Genomic DNA, 13,170 nt, shown 5'->3' on the forward strand with positions numbered 1-13,170 from the left:
GTTTTGTTTTTATGGAAAATAAAGTAAATCTCTACACAAAAAAAGTCATTTGGAAATGAAAAATGAAAGCTTTTTCCATTCTGAAAATGTCCAAATGGGCCACGGCAACATTTACAAAGTGTCTTTTAAACCAAAGGCTGCCGGAATTGATTAGATGTGTCATGGGAAGGGTTTTGTCAAAATAGCATTTTCTAATGGAATACTTTTTGACCATTCCCCCACTCTATCCCTCCCCACACCACGCACACACAAAGCACTGCCCAGAAAACCCAAAGAGAGAAAAATCTGCCCAGCTGCAGGACATAGCAGCATAGTCTGGGCTGGCAGGTTCCTGGCCGGTAACTAGGGAGGTGCCCAAAACTTGTTGCAGGAAGATCAGCTAACTGCCAGCATGAGACATAAAGTAATCTATCGAACGGGAGATCTTTCCAGATTAGCAGACTTTCCAATGCCACCTAGGCACCCTTTTGTAAGAAGTGACCCAGGTCTACGAGGGAACCTAGATCTGTAAATACAAGCCAGTTTTTGGTCTGGTAACTAAATTGGAAAAAAAAATAAAGATTATATTTGGATCACCCTAAAAGATTTTTTTTCCTGAAACAGCAAATAGTAAACAAAAAAAAAGTTGTAACAAGTTATATTCATGTGTATTCTCTTGTTTCTGAGATGTTTTTAGCTTTTTTAAATATGTGGGTTTTAATAGAATTGAGTGTAAGTCTAAAGTGAGACATCTGTCTGAAATAAAAACTCAAACATTTCATTTTCAAATGCTCAGCCTTTTTTTGTTTTGTTTTGTTTTGCTATTGTTCAAGTGACCAAACTTGACCAAATTTTGGCTGAATCTGAATTTTTGGAGGATAAATGATTCACTTGAAAAATGTTGCCCAGTTCTATGGCCCCTGAGCCTCCCTCTGAATGAGTTTCAATTCAAATACTCCATACATGTGACACACATGTCCCACGTGGTAGAGCTCTATAAAAACATATTGCTGGGGCTTAGTTTAAAACCAGGCCTTCAGATGGGGACCAGAGGTCTTCCAGTTCACACTGGAGGGTTCTCTTACTAGCAAGCAGTTATGTCTAACAAACTGTGACAGCAGCTAAATATACAGTTTTACCTCTTAGCAGCTTCAAGTTTAGATACCTCTAGCGAATAGCTCAGCTGTGTTGGTGACGCTGTAGACTCATTCATGACTATTCTCTCATCCTGTCTGCAGTGCACTACCCCCTTCAGAGAAACAAATAAAAATAAGTTATTTCTCCTTGCTTCCCTCCAAATGGTATACATCTAGTACAGTATACAACTGTATGTATGTGCTGAGCATTGCTCAAGAAATGTCATTTTCTAATTTACAGTCCCACAACACATTAAAACAAAAGGATTATACCACCCCACCACCTCCAGTCTGAAGAAAATGAAATATCCAGACGCTCAGCTCTGCACACTGAGAATAACAGACCCACACAGAATTACCCTCTGGCCCAGAGTCTCAAAGGAATTTAGTGGCCTGACTCCTGTTGATTTGACTGGGTGTGAGTCCAAAAATACCTTTGAAGATGTGAACAACAGAATAGAAACCAGGTGCTGAACCAGGTGCAGGGAGAAATGCCAGTTTCCTCACAAGAGAAGAAGAGATGGTGTTGAAGGATTCCCCCTGGAAAGCCAAGTCCCAGTTATTTCATCCACAAGGATTGACACTTCGTATTTTTCTAACTGTCCTGGAGTACAAGACCATTGGTTTATTTGGTCAACAAATTGTAGTTCACACACACAACACAGTGTAGGACCATTGTAAAGTGCTGGAGTAGGGCTGGTTGAAGGTTTGCCTCTTTTCTTCAGAGCTCTACCACAGGTATCCCGGCAGGGAACGAACTCCTCGAGGAGTTTCCAAGCTCTCCTGGAGTAATGCTTTGCTCAGTAAAAGTCTTACTGAAGTCAGAGGGGTTCTTGCAAAGTCAGGCACTACCCACCAAGAGCTTGGTCTCGTAGAACCAGGCTTCTGATGTTTGCATGGGATAAAGTAACCTTTGTCTTGAATGAGTTCAGCATGGTTAGACCTTCTTTGTTTAATCGCAGAGAAAAGGGATAGGAAGGGACATCAGGTTATTGAGTCCAACCCCCTGTTCAAAGCAGGACCAACTCCTACTAAATCATCCCAGCCAGACTTTTCGGTCTGGGCCTTAAAAACCACTGGGGATGGAGATTCCACCATCTCCATGTGTGTAACACATTCCAGTGCTTCACCACCCTCCTAGTGAAATAATTTTTCCTAATATGCAAGCTAGGCCTCCCCAAACACAACGTGAGACTGCTGTTCCTATTTCTGTCATCCGCCACCACTGAGAACAGCCTGGCTACATCCTCTTTGGAACTCCCCTTCAAGTAGCTGAAGGCTGCTATGGAATCTCCTCTCATTCTTCTCTCCTGCAGACTAAATAAGTCCAAATTCTTCAGCCTCTCTTCATATGACATATATCCCAGCCCCTAATCAATTCTCTTGCCCTCTGCTGTGCTTTCTCCAGTTTGTTCACATCCTTTCTCTGCTGGGGGGCACAAAACAGATGCAATACTCCAGAGGTGTCCCCACCAATGCTGAACAGAAGGGAATGATTGATTCCCTCAATCTGCTGGAAATGCTCTTACTAATGCAGCCCCATATGCCATTAGCCTTCTTAGTTACAAAGGTACAGCGATGACTCATATCCATATTCTTGTACACATTAATCCCCAGGGCCTTTTCTGCTGAACTATCACTGAGCCAGTTGGTCCCCAGGTTGTAACAATGTTTCAGATTCTTCCGTCCCAAGTGCAGGACTCTGCATTTGTCCTTGTTGAACCTCATCAGATGTCTTTTGGCTCAATCCTCCAATCTGTCAACATCACTCTGGACCATACCCTTAACCTCTTGCATATCTACTTCTTTCCCCAGGTTAATGTCATCCATGAACACGCTGAAGGTACAATCCAGCCTACGATCCAGATAATTTATAAAGATGCAGAACAAAACGGGTCCTAGACCAACCCCAAAGGCACTCTGCTTGACACAGGCTGCCAACTATATATTGAGCTGTTTATCAGTACCCACTAAGCCAAATGATCTAGACAGCTTTCTATCCACCTTCTAGTTCATTCTTCCACACCATACTTCTGTAGCTTGCTGGCAAGCTCACTGTGCAAAACCATACCAAAAGCTTTGCTAAACTCAAGGTGTACTGCAACCACTGGTTTCCCCTTATCCACAGAGGCAGTTATCCCATCCCAGAAGGCAAACGGGTTGGTCAGGCATTATCTGCCTTTGTCGAATCCATGTTGACTCTTCCTGATCAACTTCCTCACCTCTACATGCTCCAGAATGGATTTGTTGAGGACCTGCTCCGTGATGGTTCCAGAGGCTGAGGGGAGGCTGACCGGCCTGTAGTTCCCCAGATTCTCTTTCTTCCCTTTTTTTAAAGATGAGAGTGATATTTGCGTTTTTCAAGGAGGCTGTGATCTCCCCCAGTTGCCTCAAGTGTTTAAAGCTATGGCCAATGGGTCTTCAATCACATCTGCCGACTCTCTCAGCACCCTCGGGTTCATTAGCTCTGGCCTCACAGATTTGTCCACGTCCAACTGTTCTAAATAGTTCTTTCCCCACTGAGGGCTACTCTCCCATTCCCCATGCTGTGCTGTCCAGTGCAGCAGACGGGGAGCTGACCCTGTCTGTGAAGATGAGGCAAAGAGAGCATTGAGTACTTCAGCTTTTTCCACATCATCTGTCACTAGGCTGCCTTCCCCATTCCCTGGGCCTCTGCATGAGCACATCTCCTGAGCACTGATTGCTATTGGGCTTCTGCTATTTCTGTTCAAAAAGCAAATTCACTGACCTGATCGCACTGTGTCGTTAAAGGGACACCTTTTCTACTGCGAAATGAGCATTTCAGTCCCAGTGCCAGGCCCCGGCCTGGAGCCAGTTCTCCTCCCAGTCCCATGTCTTCCCCCTGTCCCTCTTACACGCAGCTAGCAGCCTTTTTCGCTCTGGAGCTGGTCTTTGTCCCCGGCAGTGGGGTACAACTGTGGTTTGTGGTTGCTACTCAGAAGCTGGCCTGTCAATGCCAAGCCATCTTTCATAACCTTGAGCGGCCACCAGCAAACAGATAAGGTGTTCTGTCAACTCCGCTTAACCTGCCTGCCCCAGCTAGGCCAGCTTTGTCAACAGACAGAGGCAGTGTTTAAGGTATAATGCTTCCAAATGGCTGGGCTCTCTAGGGGCTGGCTCAGCTTCTGCTGCCCATCTCTTAGTTGGGAAAACATTTGCATCCAAGCGTAACTTTAATCACACGCTTCACTCCCATTAGCTTCACTAGCAGACACGGTTAAAATTTTCTGTCCATGATTTTGTCCCCAGAATGGCTTTTTTGACCAATACAATTTTTTGTGTGATGGTTTTATTTTCAACAAAAAATGATATTTTTACAAATGACAATGTGCACAAACACTTTTTGATTTTTGTACCATTCCTTTTTCAATGGCACGATGCTAAGCCAAACATTTGTACTGGAAACAGTTTTTAAATTTCTCAGGTTTTTTTTAACTTTTTTCATTGAAAAATCCTGCAAAAAGGGTAAAAGGATTTAAAAAAAAAAACAACCTCTTTTTTCACTAGAAAAAGAGGCTGCATTTGCAATCAAGGGGACGTATTACATAGCACACTGTTAAATTGGACTTGGCGGTCAGTGCAGATAGGACAAGTCAGCTCACTGCAGGGAACCTGCGCTCCCCTCACGTTCTCCTGGTCCATAAAGCCACATTTCACCTTCTGACTCCCCACGGCTGTGTGCCGACTGGAGCTAATTTGCTAGTGATGCTGGTCCCTTGGAGGAGACCTCCCATATGACAGCAGAGGGAGCTGGGGCTCCCAGTTCCCTTCCGTTTCAGAGCAGGCATCCAAACCTGACGCAAGTTATCAAAGGCGCTCTTCTGGTGCCACTGAGAAGCGCCCGCCGCTAATGTGAAGCAAACAGGATCCGGATTATTTGCAAGTGAGATGCAATTCTGTGCTGATGACTTCCATCTGGAAACACTTAGGCCTACCTGCAGTAGGAACATTTTTCTCATTTTTCACTCTTTTCTTCCCTCCGAAAATGAATTCTGGTCAGGTCCGCTTTCCACGCATCTTCATCCCCAGTTATTGCCTCTGCTGTTCAACAGCCATCCTTTTCATCTCCATTGTTTACTTTGTCCATTACCAATTCCCTGGAGCTGCCTATTCTACGGTAGCCAGAAAGGATTTTCATTTCCAAATGTAAATACCCAAAAACAGTGTTTAGTGCCAGGGGATCACTTGAACATCTATAATTTGTACTTCAGTTGGGAGGCTCTCGCCATAATGCTGCTTCATTTGTGGGGTGTTTGGGCTTTTCACAAAAAGGTTCTGAATTTAGCATGCCAAAAGCTCTCAGAGGCACTCTATTATAGGTGAGATAGATACTCTTGTATTACTCTTTGTTTATCACAACTCAAGAATAATGGAGGAAATTGTCTACCTACCGATGCTCAGAGCAACAGCATCTGTATTTCCTCTTTGTGGGCCAGCAAATGAACCACCCTCAGGTTTCTGTTTTCCCGGTCCTCACCTCTTCTGGTCAGGGACCCCCATCTCTCTCACCCCTGACTGGGGTTTTCCTATATTTATTCGACAGTGGTGAGACCACATCTGCAATTCTTGGGCCTCCATTAAAAAAAAAAAAGATGTGAACATGTTGGAGATAGTCCAGCAAAGGGCAGCCAAAATTATTAGGGGGCTGAAGCACATGAATTATGAAGAGAGGCTGCAGGATTTAGGCTTGTTTTGTCTTCAGGAAAGTGAAGTGGCGGGGCGGGGGGGGGGGGGGGGGCGGGGCGGGAATTGGATAGCAGCCTTCAACTTCCTGAAACTGGGTTCCACAGAGGACAGAGAAAGGCTTTTTTCAGTGGTGACAGATGACAGACAGAAGAGCAATGGTCTCAAGTTGCAGGTTGGATATTACAGAACACTGTTTCACCAGGAGGATGGATAAACACAGGAATGAGTTATCTAGAGAGGTGCTGGTTAGCGGGTTTTAAGTCCCTGCTTGACAAAGCCCTGACTGGGATGATTTCATTAGGATTGGTCCTGCTTTGAGCAGGGGGCTGGACTTGATGACCTCCTGGGGTCCCTTTCAACCCTATGATTCTGTATGCTGCTTTTCTCTGGTAAGGTCCCCAGCAGGGCAGACTGCCCAAATGGCCAGAGTCTGCACTTTGCTTTCTCTTCAAAGGAATTACAACTACAGTTGTAACTGGCCACAGTTTGACTTGCCACATGGTTTATTCCAAACAAGCCCATTTATTCTTCGGGTAAAAGCATTATGCAGGAAAAGCGTTACAAGCAATACATGGACCTCATTCATGCAGCAGTTCCAATCAGAATCAAGTTTTTCAACCTTCCCCTAAGGATCGGGGCCCTTCCCTTGGACAGAAACTCCCATCCCTTTGATGGATTGAAACCAAGGCCTGTGGCAAGTTGAACTCAGGCTATTTTCCCAACAATCTTTCCTTATCTGTTGGTCTTGGATGAATCCAGTTTGAGCCAGGATAACCCAGAGGTGTTACAATCTGAGTAAATCTGCCTCATCCCTTTTGATGGAGGATCTGTGGTGACCCTCCCCCATCGAACAACATGCAGCCCTCGAGTTCATATGGCAAGATTGCCCAAAGATATCGCAGAAACCAGCTGTTTTGGTCACATCAGCCGGTCCTGACTTAGCAGACTGAGTTAACATTGCAATGCTCTTTACAGCTGAATCCAAGGGCAAACAAGCCACCCATTTGTGCTTCAGGACTCCACTACTTCCGTGCAATCACCCTATGATCCAGACGCTTTGGGTTCACCTGGCCAGAACAACTCACACATGCAGATACAAAGAAGAGCTGTTACAGCACCTGCAGCAAAGATGACCGTGAAAGAGGTCAGAAATAGACATAGAGCCTGGCTTTCCCCTTCCCCCCAACTCTGCCCCAGGCCCTGCCTGACTCTGCCTCACCTCTGCCCAGTTCCCTGAGCTCCCCTCCCCTGCTCTGCTCTGCTGGAGCACCCCTGGAGCCCATGCCTATGGAGATAGAAGAGCTACACTTAATAACTCCATGCTGCCTTTCTTCCGTTAATAGAGCTGTTGCATGTCCACGACCTGTCACGCTTATGTAAAAACACAGCTGTCAAAACCAGACCTGTGTATGGATTGGAAAGTGAAAGTCACAGCATGCTGGAAGACAGGTAATTACAGATCGCACAGTAAGAGTCTCTCATTTCTCCACGCCGTGGGAGCAGCAACTGCCCCATTATCCCACTCTCCCATGTGATGCACTTCAAGGCCCAGACCCCGCACTCTCAGCCCTGCAGGCAGACTGTTGCGATCCCCTGAAACTCCACTGATTTTAACGGGTCTGTAGGTCACTATTAGGAGCCTGCTCCATTCCCTGCGGCTAAGGGCCTGGCTACTGTGCAACTGGGAGGTGTCACTGCAGCATGCGCAGGCACACCCAAATTAGTTTTGATCTCAGCTGGCTGGAGTGAGAACTGCCTGGGCTGTGACCTCTTGTGTATAAGCAGTGGGAAGAGGGCTACGCTGTGCAGTTGTCCATGTACCATTCTTACTCAAGCTACCTCTGCTCTACCAGCTCCAAGGAGCACAGCTATGCCTCATTGTGTGGCAATCACTCCAGATTCCAGGATGCACATGTCCCAAAAGCAAAACACTCACATGGGCGGTGCACAGACAGGGCAAAGCTGCTGCTGCTGCTGCTGCTGCTACCCCTGAAAATGCCAGCCTCTCTCAGTGCTCCCTAGTAGGTGAAACCTGGGACGACCAGCTCTCTGCAACAGCGCATCATTTAAAGAAGAACCGCCTGTTGGAGAGACCACCGAGAGAACTGGAGGTAGGAGAGAAGGCTGAGGGGAGAGGGAATATGCATTCCAGGCGAGGACAGCACTAAGAACATGAGCAGTGACTGGACGTGTAGGACAAGCCATGACAGGGCCCTGCTTGTTTTCATAAGAAAACCAGGATGAAAAGAAACATAGAGGGGTCACAGCAGGACAAAAAATAGTTTGTACTTTATTTAAAAACTTGAAACTCTAGGAAAGTCAGCTGCTGGGACAAGCTGCCCAGGAATGAGCCACACTGGAGAAACTCGAAAGGAGATGTTGGTTTGGGATAGTTTTCAGTGACAGTAAAAACCTATTGGTACGCAAAAAGCACAGCAATAAATGATGTACAGTACAGCGGTTTAGAGTTAGGTAACCTGCTGTTAATGGCCAGCCCCGGTCATGGGACATTGATCAAGCAGAGTCATCTGCTATATAATGGGGATAGAAGGTGCTGTTTTTCGAAAGCTAGAGGGTCTGATTCTGCCAGCCTTGCTCATTCAGAGCAGTACTTTATTCCCAGCAGAGTACAGCGCAGTATGAATGGGGGCAGAGTCGGACCCAAAAAAGGAAATAATGTTAATACCAGGGAAAACTTGCAACACAGCAGAAAGATCTTAAGTACATCCATTGTAGTCCAATCCATTCCACTCTAGTCCTGATTGTCACATAGGGTCAGTCTACCCCCGGGAAGTACAGGGATCGACGGCAGATGACCATAACCAGATGCGGCAAAATCGAACTCTGGAGGATCAACCGCAACACATCAATATATATTAGCCCATCCATTAACATTGCTTCTAGACTAAAATAGTGAGGGTATTTCAACAACCAACTAACCAAATACACAACGCCCCCCTTCAACTATTTCAAATCATTTTCAAACCACGGCTTTGAACAATGAACGATTTTTGTCTTTTTCAAGTTCGGGTTGCTCTTTTCAGTTTTCAGTCTGTCGCTGAACAGATAGGGAGGCCAGGCAGGGTGAAACTGCATTGAGGTTTCAGTAAAAAAAAATGGAACTTTTTGGGAGGAACAACAAAAAAAGTTCTGGAAAAAATTATTTTTGAAGGAAAAAAGCCACTGTTTGATTAGCAAAATGCCAGCCACTCTTGTGACTGTCTGGGCTGTATTCAGATACGGGGAGAGAGATAAATGGAGATGCAGATGAGAAAGGACAACATTTTTATTGCACTGCCCATAATAACAGTGCCTGAAGAAGATAAATCAGGATGAAAGGACCATTCAGAATGCAGACGCCTATCACTGAGGGAAATTCTCTCAGCGCTTCTTTGATCTCTCTGTTTTCTGTTACTCTGTGAAGGCTGAGCAGACACTATTTGATTCTGCCACGTGACCCTGCATTTGGTCCCTGAACTGGAAGCCCGGCATTGCCTGCGGCTAATTGGAGTGTGTAGATAGTTGCCCTTGTGGCCTGGGTGACTGGGCACCACACCATAAGCAGGGCTGGAGGAGTTTGGCCTACCCAAGTTGCCTGTAAGTTGAGTGCTTGGATGGCCGCCCAGGAGAGATTCAGGGGCCACGCAGCTGGTTGACAGAGCGGCCACAGCCTCACACAGCCAGCAGTGTGTGTTTCTACCAGTGGGACACACTGGCCCATGCCTCGGTGCACACAAAAACATGACTCTTCGCAAAGGGTGGAAAAATTAGAGGGAATGTTGGCCAGGACACAGGAAAGCAAAATGCCTCTAGGAAAGGAAGACTGAGCCACTGCTTAGAGCACTGACTTGGGTTCCAGCCCTTATCCCCCCAGCACTTCTCTATTATTCAGTCTCTCCGGGCTTCAGTTCTGTCATGAGGCTAACAGCGCTTCCTGACCTCACTGGGTTGCTGTGAGATCCCTGGATATGAGGGTGACAAGGGCCCAGCTCAGGCAGAAGTGTGGGCAGAGAAGCGGCTCCTGTGTTTTCTTTATGAAGGGCTGGGACTGGCCAAGAGTTTTATCTTGCTGCACCTCTTGCGAGACTGCTGTCCGCCTGGACCTGCGCTTTCCCTCGGTGCCCAATGCCATGCCCAGCCACGTGAAAGGCAAAGCTTCTGCAGCATTCACCCGCAGCAAGACTGCAAATCCCTCCCACAGGTGAGCACTGGTGGAAGCAGCTTCTCTGGCTTGCGCATTGAGAGAGAGATTGCTCTGATGTTCGTGCAATCCTCGCACACGGATGCAGGGCTGCAATTAGCTGGTAAGGCCCTGTGTCAGACGTGGGGTGGTGACACAGCTCCTATCCCAGAGACATGCACCAGCTGTGTCTTCCCTAAGGGGAAGCTTTAGTGCAAGGCTGGCTCTTGCCACTAACAGCTCAGGCAAGTAGTCTCAGAGGGGGAGCCATGGGCATTGTTGGCACATGATGGCATATATGATGTTAGTAGAGGAGCATGAGAAATCACGGGCACTTTCTCATGCTCCTCTACTAACATCATGTATGCCATCATGTGCCAACAATGCCCAGATGCTTTGTATATTGGACAGACTTCTAACTCCCTTAGACAAAGGGTTAATGGGCACAAAACAGACATCAAAACACTCCAAATCCCCAAACCAGTTAGTCAACATTTTAATGGAATGGGGCATTCTGTCAATGACCTCAAGGTGTGTGTGTTAATGAAGAGAAATTATCGCTCCGTTTTAGAGAGAGAAGTGGACGAACTGACATTTATATTCAAATTCGGCACATTAACACATGGTTTAAATCGTGATGGGAACTTTCTGAGTCACTGTAGGGGCTCATCTGCATACTTGGCTTAATCTTATTCTTGACCTCTCCCTGCCCACCCCTCCACTCTCTGATTTGCTCACCTTGATTATCTTTTTCTGATTTGTCCTCCTTGCTTACTGTTTTTGGTTCTCTGTGTCTTAAATATTGAGTCTGTTCTGGTCTGGCTATGGTCTGAAGAAGTGGGTCTGTCCCACGAAAGCTCACCTAATAAACCATTTTGCTAGTCTTTAAAGTGCTACTTGACTGCTTTTTGTTTTGATCATGCACCACCTAGTGACTGACCTGTATAATGTAGTTTGGCAACCCAGAACAGCTCCTTGAAGTTTTATGTTCCTGACCTTTATACTGCCGCGCCATTTTTGAGACTCTGTATGAATCGCTCTGTGTCTGTGATTTGCATCGGTTTCCTGTTCTATGAACAGACTATGTAATAACCTACAGTCCTGTGGCAGCTTGGAGACTTAAGACGTTTATTAGCTCATGAGCTTTCATGGGTTTAACAGACAAAAGCTCATGCACTAATAAATCTGTTAGTCTCCAAGGTGCCACAGGACTGCTTGTTATTCGTGAACTGACAGATTAACATGACGATGCCTCTGAGATTTTTTACCATGTAATAACCTGCTCATATGACTATTAGCTGCAATGACTGGCTGTGGTTGGCTTGCAATCCTTGAGGCCTCTTTCTGGTCAGCCCCCCGTTTTCTAGGGCATTAACTCTGTTGATTGTTGTTGTGGTTTTTTGAGGAAGAAACAGCTGACTAGACTCTGTGCCACAGATATGGGTGTCAGTGGTTTCTCCCTTGTTTGTCTCACTCACAAACGATTTGGGCGCTGAACTACTTTTGTTTTTGGCTGCTGGAGTTGTCCATCCTTTTCTCCAGCCAGTTTGCCACAAACAACATGCAGTTCTAGACATGGCTGTGCTCTAACTGACTGACAGCGGGTTCATAAGCTTTTTCTCTTTTTTCTCTTTTTGTATCCTTTTTTCTCTGATGAGGCTACTCTTTTTCTGCCTGGCCCCCTTGGTAGGCAGTTGTGTTTCAAAGCAGGAACAATAGTTCTGACTTGTCTTCCCAGCAGGAGCTGTGCTTGGACTCTAGCCAGTATCTCATCCTGGTGTTGCTCTGTAACTCAGAAGAGCAAGGAATGGAGGATTTGCTTGGCTGGCTGTACAGCTCTTTTAGGCTGCATCTGTACTGGCAAGTTCTTTTGGAAAATCTGGCTCATTTTCGAAGGAACATGTGGAGCGGCTGCACACAAAATGCCCCCTTTCGATCTGAAATTGAAAGAACACAGCTCTTCTGGACACGCTCCCACTCTTTTGAAAAAAAGCGCGTGTATATGCTCTGTAGGCCCTTTTTCCGAGACAGCAGTCCTCCTGGCACTGGAGTTTTCGATCCCTGGCCCATTCATTCAAAAGGAAGGAACATCTTGCTTTTTCAATCCACTTCTTTGTGCATGGATGTGCTTTTAAAAGTTTTTTCAGAAGAGATCTTCCGGACAATCTTCTTTCAAAAGATCTCTGTAGCATAGATGCAGCCTTAGTGTTGCCAGTGCTAGTGGGTAATGAGCTTGCTAGTGACCTGACCAGGACTGGCATTCATTTGGAAGGGGCTGGGTTCTGCCACAGTGTATCATGGCCTGTCATGTATCACCATTTGTTCTGGACCACCAAAGTGCAAAAGTGCACTTCATTTTCTCAACAACACTCTGATGCGTTAGGTCTTTCGAGTCCTTATTGCTGAATACTTGGAAAAAGAGCCCATGCGGGGCAGGCAAGTGCAACCTCTGATTGGCATACGTCTGTGGCTAGTCCCTCCTGAGGCCGGTCCAGCAGAGGAGCTCCTGTTGCAAGGTTCTTTGGGCCGTGCCTCAGTGAAACAGAGACAGTACGCCCCCGGGGAGCCGCATCGCACAGGAGCCACAGATTCTAGGCAGACAGCCCGGAGGTCAGAGAGTCAAGAGGGAAAGACCCATTCTGCCATGCTATGCCCTCCCCCACAACCCAGGGCCCCTCCTCCCCTGCCTCTCACAGCCCAACTGTGTCTCTGCTCACTCACACCTGTGACAGTGGGACTCACTACAGGAACCACTCAACAGCAGGGCAGCCTCCCCCACAGCTAGAGGCCCCTCTGCCTCAGAGGCCTGGCCAGGGGTCTCTGGTCTGTTATCCAAAACGGTGCATTAACTTGATCCCTGCCTGGTCCCCCAGTGTGGGCCACATGGTGGACAAGTCAGGCATTGGGTAGCAGGGAGTCTCAAATAATATTTCAGCTAAACAAGAGTATTCTGCATTTTGTGTCCTTGCTGATGTCCAGCCCCCACACTGCCTGCTTAGTCTGGTCGTAGCATTTAGTTGGGCCATGATGTCCTTCACGGCTGAGGCTTAGCATTTCTCCTCTCATTCCATTTGGAATTACAGTGCAATCGCTTTTAGTCATGAATCTATTTGAGTCACTTTATTGTCCACGCACCATGAAGGAGACTTTCGTCATTTTCCTGAGGTA

This window comes from Carettochelys insculpta, chromosome 5 (genome assembly GCF_033958435.1).
Source record: "Carettochelys insculpta isolate YL-2023 chromosome 5, ASM3395843v1, whole genome shotgun sequence".
NCBI classification, from domain to species: domain Eukaryota; kingdom Metazoa; phylum Chordata; order Testudines; family Carettochelyidae; genus Carettochelys; species Carettochelys insculpta.